We start from the raw sequence: 11,713 nt of genomic DNA on the forward strand, positions 1-11,713 counted from the left end.
CACTCAAACAGTCAAAAGCATTCTAGACTCCAAACATCCCTTTCCGGCCATAGCATGCCTTCTCAGATCAGCAGGTAGCTGTGATTCTATACTATTTATCTCCTAGAATACTGCAGACTTTCTGCAAGGTCTACTAAAACAACCAGGCTTTGTATCCAGTCTCACAAAATCCTGTTAGTCCATGTAAGATCACACAACACATGTGATTATGTGACACATCTCTTCCTTTCTAACACCAGCCCACTCAGGCCTTGGCATGTCCGGATATCAATTTCCCTCCTTCTCATGACTTCTCTGAACCCCCCACTTCCACAAGCCTAATTTAGATTCTATCTCATAGAAGACGGTTTATGTGACATCCAGGCTGCCTTGGGGTCCTCTGTGTCCTCAGTCCTGCTACATGCGCAGACAGCGCTTCCCTCTTTCATTTATAATCTACATTCTCTTGCCCTGGTTGTCAGCTGATTTGTTTGGTTTGGTTTTTGGTTTTCTGAGACAAGGTTTCTCTGTGTTGTCTTAGAGATCCTGAAACTTGCTCTGTAGACCAGGCTGGGCTCAAATTCAGAGATCTGCCTGCCTCTAGCTTTGAGCTCTGGGGTTAAAGGTCTGTGCCACCACTGCTGGCAGTTGTAAGCTCGTAAAGACTGAGATTCTGTCTTCCCTTTGTCCCATCTCATCTTTCTTCTTCTTTTTTTTTTTTTTTTTCCCACACATAGGTATTCAGTACTGCCAGTCTGAGTCTGGTTCACTCCCCATTCACATGCCTGACCCTGTGCCAGTGTAGACATGGAAAATCTGTCAACAGTAGGGACCTAGGGTAGTTAGGTCATGAGCGCATGAGTTATTCTCATGAGCAGACTGGTGTTACTTCTTGTGAGTGGGTCAAATCTAGTAAGACTGGGTTAGTGTCTATGAAAGCATATTGTTCTAGGGCTGCAGATGTAGTTAAGAGGGTAAAGTACTTGCCTATCATACATCAAGTCTTGGAATTGATTCCTAGGATCAAATAAACCTAGTATGGCAGTGCATGCCAGGAAGGCCAGCTCTTGGGGGATGGAGGAAGGGAAGCCAGAAATCCAAGAGCGTCCATGGCTGCAGAGTGAGTCAGGCTAGTCTGGACTTCCTGTGTTGCCATGTGACTACTGTACAGGAATCCCATCAGTGTGATACTACTCACTGTCAGGACCTCACCAGAGTTGTGAACCTCCAAAACTTGAGTTGAATAAACCTCTCTTCTTTAGACTTTACCTAGAGTCAAGTATTTTCTTATAGCCACACAAATGGACTAAGACAAGCACCTACCCTGTGCCAATGAGAGCACTTCCTAGAGCTCCCCTGAACACTAGCAGCATGGGGTTGTGCAACAGAGAAGCGTGAAGCACATGCAGATATCGTTTGGACCCACGTGCAGCAGCTCTCCATAGCTCTGGATATTTCCATTTAAGTCGTGTGGTCCTTCTTCCCAACATTCATCTAGTCCATTCTCTTTGACAAAAGCCCCAGCCTCAGCATCACCACCAAGCCCACTCCATTCCCTCTGATGGAGGGAAACAAATTAAAGGCAAATTCTGTGTGTGAAGACTTTCCTGTCTCCAGTTCTACCTTACTTCATGTGTACTTCATCTCTTCTGGAACCACAACTTCCTTGTGACAGTCCATAAAACAAAATACGCGTGCCACCTGTGCTAGACAGCTTCATGTCAATTTGATACAAGCTAGAGTCATCTGAAAGGAGGGAACCGCAGCTGAGAGAATACTTAAGATCCAGCTGCAGGGCATATTTTAAGTGGTGATTGATGGGGCAGGGGGTCCAGCCCATTGTGGGTGATGCCATCCCTGAGCTGATGGTCTTGGGTGCTATAAGAAGCAGGCTGAACAGGCCATGAAGAGTGAACCAGTAAGCAGCACCCTCCATGGCCTCTGCATCAGCTCCTGCCTCCAGGCTCCCTACCTGTTTGAGTTACTGTCCTGACTTCTTTCAATGATGACCAAAAATATGGAAGTGTAAACCAAATAAACCCTTTCCTCCTCAACTTGCTTTTGGCCGTGGCATTTCATCATAGCAATGAAAGCCCTAACTAAGATACCACACAATCCTCCCTAGGGTGATGGTTAATAAGATAATAGATGTAAGACACTTTAAGCTTATCCAAAGAGAGGCACCACAATGCCTATAAATGAAGCTATTAGGCAACTGATCCTGTTAAAAATGCAGGTTGCAAATGAGCGTCTGAAGTGTTGAAATGACGCTTCTACAGCAGAAACTATTGTTTAACTTGCCCTACAGGACCAGGAAGCATTTCCTAAACTCTCTTTCATATGAATCAACTTCATAAAAATATTTTTTAAATACATATTTTAAGAAAGTGAGAAGTTTATGCCTGTAGAACAAAGATGAATTCATTAAGGACTCAGGTCCTTGCTGTTTTCTCCCACTGGAATGGGTACTATCTTTTTCTCCCATGTAAATATTCCTTTATATTCTAAAAAATTGATTTACAATTAAGTAATGATTGTACCTGTTTGTAGTGTCCAGTGTGTTATTTCAAAACAGGAATTAATTGCATAATAATCAGTTATCTATCCCCTTAAACATGTGTGCCATTTCACGATAATAATTCTCAAGACCCGTCTTTAAGATACTTTGAAACATACACAACACATTCTTATTAGCTATAACCACTCTACTATATAGAGAATACCCGGACTTATCTATCAAAATTTAATAACCTTTTATACTAAAAATTTGCAACAAATTATGTATGGGAAGGACATACCTCAGTATAAAAAACATACATGACCAACCCACAGCTAACATTACACTGAAAAAGGAGAGATCAAAGTGATTATTGAATGCTATTTCAGAAATTCTACCCAAGGCAACTACGCAGGAGAAAGAACTAGGAAGCACCCAAGCCAGAAAGGATGGAATGAAGTGTCTACCCATACATCTGCATGCCAACCATACTCATATCAACTTTACCTGCGACGTCATGGCCTGGAAGCTCTGGGAAGCAAGACTGACTGTTATTCACAGTTATATAGCCGGCACCCCAAATGCCCCTGGGACATGGTAAAGCAGAGCTGAATAAGTGTTTTGTTCTCTTTGGCCTATGAGTGAATCTGGTTTCTTGAGCCCTAAAAGGTAAGATGGACATGAAATACAGGCTCCATCAGGTCCAATGCTCATTCGTTTGTAGACTATATTGAGAGATTATAGTCTCTAGGCTGGCTATATAGCAGTCACATTGCCACTGACTGCCCAATTCCATTGGGCTAGCATAGTACCAAAGTGAGGATTCCTTCTATGGAATGTATGTACTTCTTCTATGGAACGTGTGGCTAGGGGCATCTGGCTGCGGTATGAAGCATGCAATGACTTTAGTGAAGCGTTTATGTGCACGACTGCATACTAGTCTTCCAACAATATTTTAATAAGAATCTTATGGTGGCACCTGCCTGTGATCCCAGGAGGCTCAGGAAGGAGAACAGAGATCTCAGAGACAGCCTGGGCTAGATAGTGAGACTCTTGCAACAAGGTCAGCGAGGTAGCTCAGTGTGTTAGGGAGCTTGCTGTCCAAACATGCAAGCCTGATGATCCGAGTTATCCCCTCCTCTACACCATCATCATCATCAACAACAACAACATCATCATCATCAACAACAACATCATCAACATCATTATCATCAACAACAAACATCATCATCAACAACAACATCATCATCATCAACAACATCATCATCATCAACAACAACAACAAAAACAAGTAATAATAATCAAGATGTTTTATTTAAAACAAAAAATAATTTGGGTCATTGATACTACAAGAGGGATGTGGTTAACAGAAACATGTGGACTTACAGTATGCTGTAGGTAAAAGAGAGAATTACATTGTCACATCCCGACACACACACACCTGGAAACCCAAAAGTAACAGGATGTATCTGCTATGCCACAGGGGCCGTAATGAGGCGATGCAGCACAGAAGGCCTTTAGCGGGAAACTCAGTCTATGAGCGGGAAAGGGAGCTAGTGCCCAGACTCTGCCCTGGGCCTTATGAATTGAATTGCCTTGTGCTGAATTCAAGCTAAAAAAGAAAAGAAGTGTTACTGGAAACTCACTTGTTAATATAAAAATCTGTCAGGTCCTTAACCATACAAATAGAAAATCACAGCTGTGAGGTTATCTCAAAATTTGCTACAAGAAAAATGTTGACTTTTTCCTTTTGTAAGCTCTTAATAACAGGGAAAGGCTTTCTAAGTCACCTGTTTAAAAGTTGCCATCTTGTCTGTCTTGGCACAGCGACTAGCAGCCCACACAACACTAACATGAGGAGAAGCTACAAGTAGTCTCATTAAGTCAGGAGCAAGACAAGGGCCCTTGTTATCACCATAATTATTTAATGATTATTCTGCAAGTGCTCACGAATGTAATTAGAGGAGAGAATGAGGCTAGAAGCATAAATATTGGGTATGAAGAAACAGGGGTATCATTATTTACAGATTATAGTCTTGAAAAAACCTCAAGTGAACCAACTTGTAAAGCATGAGAGTTCAGTAGGTTATAATATATGTACAAACATAAGAAGGCAATAACTTTCTTATTTGCTTAAAATAACTAGTTACAAAGTTGAACAAGTGAATAGCTCCGATTAAAGACAAAGGGGAAGCAAACAAAACAAGAAAAAAGTGTACCTTATATCAAGGGAAATTTTAAACTCGGTAGGACATTGATAAGTTTGGAAAGACAAATAGTATTTTTAAATGTCATTTCAAGGCAGTGAGATTCTCACTGTTAAGGTACTTGCTGCCAAGCCTGAAAATTTGGTTTCAATCCCTGGACCCCACATGTTAAAGAGAACTAACTTCTACAAGTTGTCCTCTGACCTCTACACATGTGCATATATACAGATACATGCATACACACATACATACACACACATACATACACACATCATATACACATACATACATGCATACATACATACACACGCATACATACACATACATACATACACACATCATACACACATAGATACATGCATACATACATATGCACATATATACACACATACATATATACATAGACACACATACAACATATGCACACATATACTGACAGAGAGTGGGTAGAGATTAAAAACAAGCAAACTACTCTAAATAACACTTCCAAAGATGAGGCTTTAACATACACTTCCTGGTGGCATCGAGGCGACTATCATCATGATGATAGTTGGCACTGTCGAGTTTGCAGCCAGATGCCAGTGGAGCTGTGGTCCCCTCCTCTCCCTGTTGTCTTAAGGACATTCAGTTCCCTGGCTGCTTCTCTTTACTTCCACTGTCTATGCACTACCGTGAGCTTCCTCGTCTACCTGGCTGGTTTACAGTGCCTGCCTGCTTACTGGCTGTTTTCCTTCCACTACACTACCCCTTTTCTCTTCTCTTTCCCCAGCAGCCTTCATTTGCGATGGCTCAGTGGGTAGGTGAGGATGCAATTGAGGAAGAGCAGGATTCGAGAGAACCAAGCTAATTGAACTTACATCCCAGCCCCACCATCTTGCCCAGATGTGACCAGGAGCATGTTGATGCATTTTTTTCTCCTCTGCTTGAGATTCTTCATCTATTCATTGATGATTACAAAAGTCATACCTCCATGTTCTCCTGTAAGGATGCAGGTCAGAGGACACCCTAAGGAGCTGGTGTTCTGCTTTCTCATGTGGGTGCCAGTGAGCTCACTCAGGTAGTCAGCTTTGCAGCAAATGCCTTTCCCCTCTGAGCCATCTGTCTGGCCCCTTCACATGCTCTTGAGTTGTGACCCCCATCTCCCCACCTTGAGTCACATGAAACAACTCAGCTGCAATACTTGGAGCAATGGCAAATACATAGTACCCAGTTCCCACCATTTTCCTAATAAACGCTGAAGTTTTCTTCTATATGCCCACTGGTTTTCCCTGTATGGCTTTGCCTGTGATTACACCTATACTCTGAGGGAAAACTGCCTCCTGGATGATTGCTTGGATTTTGTCAAGTAGTAAGCAAGGCATCTTGTCCCTCTGTGACTTTCCATGACTAGGTCACGCAGATCCATATTAGACTGGCCAGTGACACACCCACACCTAAGATGAGTTCTGATCCTCACTGTTGACTAAGCAGGTACATTTTCTGCATCTTATTAGGCAGTTGAACACCTTTTTTTTTTTTTTTTTTTTTTTTTAACATTTTAACAATGATGTTATACTGGTTGCCAGTTTTTCGGAAGAGAAAGAAACACCATCCAGAAGGAGAATGGGATCACTTCCCTGTGTCTCCTCCCTCCCACCGTGCACCTTGTCCATCACCCCCTGAGCTCCCTGGCAGCCCATAGATGGGCCATCCTTGCATGAGGAAGTACATGTTCATTACGGTTGCATTCAGCATGTCTAGATCAACAGCTTCATCTGGGACTTAGGCCCATAACACTGGTGATGCAGAGAGCCAGGCGGTTAGTCACATCAAAGCAATTTGCTAATTGCAGATGCTTCCTGGCTGTTTAATGTTTCATGTGTGAGATTAGGTGGTTGATTTAACGGGCTCATAGAGATTGTGTTATCCCATTAGCTATCTCTAAAGGAAATCAAATCAGACTAAATATAGACAAAGGACATTAATTATCTGGAAGACATAAAAGTATAACCTGCACAGGAGCAAGAATGTAAGAGAGATGCCTTCGGTCATTATTTATTTCCAAAAATGCTTAGGTATACATAACCTATAGAAACATGCATGCCAGTCTACAGTTGTTTTCCATGTATAAACTGTCTGCCTGTGAAGACCACTCCCAGGTTATACATTCAATATAGAGTTGTAGAGTCAGCATGTAGTATATATGCTCTATTTTAGTATGGATATATAGTCAATTATAAACTCAACTAAGCATCCTAGGGTTTCTTATAATAAACGCCAGGACCAAAAGCAACGTGGAGAGGAAAGATTTATTCCAGCTTATAACTGTTGGGTCCATCATCAAAGAAAGTCAGGCCAGGAGTTCTAGGCAGGAACCTGGAGGTTCCTCCAGGTAGGAAGTGACATAATCAGTAGAGGCCACGGAGGAAACTACTTGCTAGTTCTCACGGCTTCTCAGCACCAGGACCACCACAGCTCAGGTATGCCACTTTCCACAGTGAGCGAGCTATCCCAAATCAGTCTACAAGCTTGTGTGATGGGGGCATTTCCTCCATCGAGACTCTCTCTTTCCAAATGACATTAGCTTATGTCACGTTCACATAAAGCAACCAGGGCTGGAAAGATGGGTCAGTGGGTAAGAGTACTAGTTGCTCTTCCAGAGGACCTGACTTCAATTCCCCGTATACACATGGCAGCTCACAACCTGTCTGTAACTCCAGTTCAGGGGATCTGAGACCCTCACACAGACATTCATGCAGGCAAAATACCAATGCAAATATTTCATCGTTTTTTGTTTTTGTTTTTGTTTTGTTTTTTTTAGGAAACAGTCATATAGTACTTCAGGTTTTTCTCATCAATGTCTTCACCTCCTTTGTCTTTTGCACATTTTCAGGCAGAATTCTAGTTAATTCGACTATCTTTTGTTCCAGCTGTAACCCTGGCCCCAACGTTATTTCCATGACCTTCGGTTGACTTTTTATTGATGTTTTGAGACATTTCAACTCAAGATGAAAGAAGTTTTATTATATTTGAAAGTGGAAGAGTAAAATAATAATAAAAAGATGAGGAGGAGGAGATAAAATTTGAGAGGGGAGAGGCAACAAGATGGCTCAGCAAGTAAAAGTTCTTAAAGTTCTTGGTGTCAAGCCTGATGACATAAATGTATTTTTAACATTTTTTTAGTTTTATGTGGAGTTTTGCCTGCATGAATATCTGTGTGAGGTATTCCAGGTCCTCTGGAACTGGAGCTACAGACAGTTATAAGCTGCCATGTGGATGCTGAGAAGTGAACTCACTTCCTTGGGAATAGTAGTCAGTGCTCTCAGCTGCTGAGCAATCTCTCCAACCCACAACATGAATTTAATTCCTAGGAACTATGTCATCAAAGGAGGGCCCTGACTCCGTAAGTTGTCCTCTGACCTCCTTCACATGCTTACCATGGCACACATCTTGTACACACACACACACACACACACACACACACACACACTAAATAAGTAAAAGTTAAGAAAAGACAAACAAAGCCGGAAAGTTGGCTCAGCAGTTAAGAGCACCGACTGTTCTTCCAGAGGTTCTGAGTTCAAGTCCGAGCAACCACATGGTGTTTCACAACCATCTGTAATGGGATCTTATGCACTCTTCTGGTGTGTCTAAAGAAAGTGACATTGTACTGGCATATGTAAAATAAATAAATCTAAAAAAAAAAAAAAAAGAGAGAGAGAGAGAAGAAAAGAAAAAATGTATTCTAAATGCACAGTGAAATTAAAAAAGAAAGAAAAGCTCGTCATAAATTTCTTAATGAAAAAGAAAGCCCATATAGAGAATTTTGAAAAGTCCTTGTGTTGTTAAAATTAACAAAACCCAGTAACCAAGATCTTGGCTATTAACCAAGGCAAATACTTTAGTTTTCTGTAGCCACACCACAGAGAGGCATCACCATAACCTATGATGGCACCATAGGGCTTGCTTAGCGTGTCACTGGGCTTCACATCCATGGAACATTTACAAGGCTCACCAGCCACTGAAGAGCATTTAAGCCATAGTCCTTTATTTAATGCTCTCCTGAGTATTTCAAAGACAAACTAGAGCAGCTTCTATATCATATTGAGTTTTGCTAATTGTTTTTCTCTATAAAGGAAAAGATAGAGAAATGCAAGAGTTACTGCTGTCCCTTTACCTATGTCCCCAACATGACCATTAGTTCTCAGAATTTCATGTCCTGGCCTGAGGGCTCAGATAGGAATTGAGAAGCTTGCCTCTTTTCCACTCTTTATGACAGTGGACTCAGAATCCCCCACAGAATGTCACAATGTTCCCATCCACTTGGATAGAACCTGTCTTCTTTGATTTGTGTTCTTGTGACAAAAATTAAGACAGATTGCATACATACTGACATTGTCAGCTGGTTCCTTTGTTTAAAAAAAAATACTAGTATAAAGTGCTAAGCACAACTCCTAGAATTCTGGAACCAGGGAAACTAAGGTAGTAAGATCATGAATTTAAAGCCAGCCTGGGTTACAGAGTAAGACCTCAAAACAGTAAGAAAACTGTCTTATGTAAGACAGACAAGTCCGTCCTCGGTGTTATATCATACAGTACATGTTTCCACGGTCCTTCCCAAGAGCTGTTTCTCAGGAGCCTCTCCTAGACAAGGCTGGACACCAACACCAGACAATGTGATGTTCCAACCTGGTTGACTCCAGAAACTATTGAAATAAAACTTATCATTGCTACTTTTCAGTCAGAGAGGTCAATTCTCCAAAGCACACCCAAGTAGTTTGTGAAACTTTACTTTCCACCAAGGGACAGCTCTCGGTTCCATGAGCGTCCTCTTGTCCAAGCTAACACAATTGCCAATCAGCTCTTGCTCAGGCTTTATATAACACAAGTCACACCACACCTCAGAGAGCAAACTCTGAAGACACTAGCCCCCTTCCTAAGATTTAAATCATTTCCTAAGTGCACACCAGTTCCATAACTCCCCCCCTCACTCTCCAGTACTATTTTTTCCCATTTCCCCTCCTTTGTGTTCCATTCAAGGTCTTCCTTTTTTTCTTTCTCTCTTTTTTAATTCTTCTTCTTCTGCCCGCATCAAAGTTAGGACTTTGTGGGGAATGCTTTTGCTCTCGGCATCTGTTACCTCTTTTTCTTAGGAGCTAAGGAGGAGGCTGCTGTGTGGCTGAAAAAGACTCTCATTCAGTTTGGAATCGCTCCCCTTTGCTTTCCTGTCACACTGTCAAGCTCAATCAGAACGCAATGAAAGTGATAGAGAGGCAAGGCTCGGCTGGCAAGCCTTAGAACAAAGGCAGCTGGATAGCCTGGTACAGATTTCACATCCAATTTAACTCTTTGGAAAAGGGTTTCAGGAAATACATAGTCAAGAGTTGAAAAACTGGAGTTGGGTCTACTATAAAGGCTAAAAGTATTATCCTGGCTTAGATAAGCTACAAAGATAGGTTGATACTATTTTCTACATAAACCACATTAGCCGGCATTACACATTGAGCTTTCTTTGCTCGTTAAGTTGCAAGGAGATTTGAGAGGAATTTAGCAGCTACATAAAATGACTCTTTCATGATCCTAGCTTCCCCAGTCATTTTCGTCCTACAAGGTGCATGAATAGCAAGGCCCTAAATCATGTTGTTTAACAAATCTGGTATTAGAGGGTTAGTCTCAGTTTACTTATTAAGAATTTAGTTGAGTAAAGGATTTTAGGACTCAGTTCTTTGTGTGGGTGACAATGAACAGGCCCATACTTGTATTTTGGGAGGAAAATGTACTTCGGCTATGCATGGTTTGAACTCGGCTGTTGGGCCCATAACTAACGTTTTGCACTGAATATGTTTTTTCCATGGGAGCTCACTGTAAACTGGAAAGAAGAAACTTCACTGAAGACAAAGGTTCATGAAGACCACGGTAGCCTCTGCCACAACTCTCTTTTTAAAACTTGGTTCTCCACCATCCTTTATCTCACAAGAGACTTGGCTATAAATTCTCTGACTTTTGCACACTTGACTCATGCTAAGAAAGAAGTGTTCTCGGATTAGTAACAGCATTGTGAAAGAGTGATGGGCCTCATTCCATCTCTGATGAGTTAGTAACACACCCAAATCAAGTTCTTGCCATCTGTAGCAATGTTGAGAGCTACACATTCTATACAGCAGCTGAAACACTACCACAACTGTGTGGAAAATGCCATACCCTTTCAGTGAACTATTTTTATAAAGTGTTCTTTAAGACTGCTAGAGTCAAGCATGTCAAAAATGCTAATGATGTCTATGTAGGCAACAGCGATTTCTTTTCATATTTATGACCTTTATGTTACCGAAACCAGGGCACACTCCAATGCTCATTGAGCATACTTATATATCGTTATATGTGCAATTCTATGCCAATTCAGTGAGTCAGATGAGACTAAAGTTAGTTTACAATCACAGTCGGGCTTAAGGGAAGTACATTTCAGATAGCTGGTACCAGATCATCATACTTAAGAAGATATCTCTTTGGAAACTTTTCCACGAACAAGAAATGATTAGAAGCAAGCAAATGATAGACACCAACATTTCATCTCTGCATGCAATTATGGTACAAATTAGAAATGCTATTATACTGTGACTCTATAATTAAGTAAGCAATTAAAAACAAAAAACAGTTCATTAACAAATTGTCATAACTATACCGACAAGTGCCCATGAGGTCATGGTCATGCAACTGCACGAGATGATGACTTAAGTTTTCCCCAGAGCATAAATCCTAACCACCAGTCACGCTTCCATCTCAAAACTTTATGTTATATAAACAGCCATTTGGAGGGGAAAAACTGAAACAGACACTGCAGGCAAACGTGAGGAGAGGAGAGCTCTGTGCGGTCAGTCCTATGTGCTGTTTGTTAGCATGTGATTAGATGTCACAATGAAATGTCAGTGTTATTCAAAACTGAAAATAGGGATGGGGCCTGGAGTCCGAGGTACAGTGCTTGACTAGTGTGAGTTCTATCTCCAGCACTGACAACTAAGAGAGAAGAGACAATTCCTTAGATATTTAATGTAGG

Source organism: Arvicanthis niloticus, chromosome 3 (genome assembly GCF_011762505.2).
Source record: "Arvicanthis niloticus isolate mArvNil1 chromosome 3, mArvNil1.pat.X, whole genome shotgun sequence".
Classification (NCBI taxonomy): domain Eukaryota; kingdom Metazoa; phylum Chordata; class Mammalia; order Rodentia; family Muridae; genus Arvicanthis; species Arvicanthis niloticus.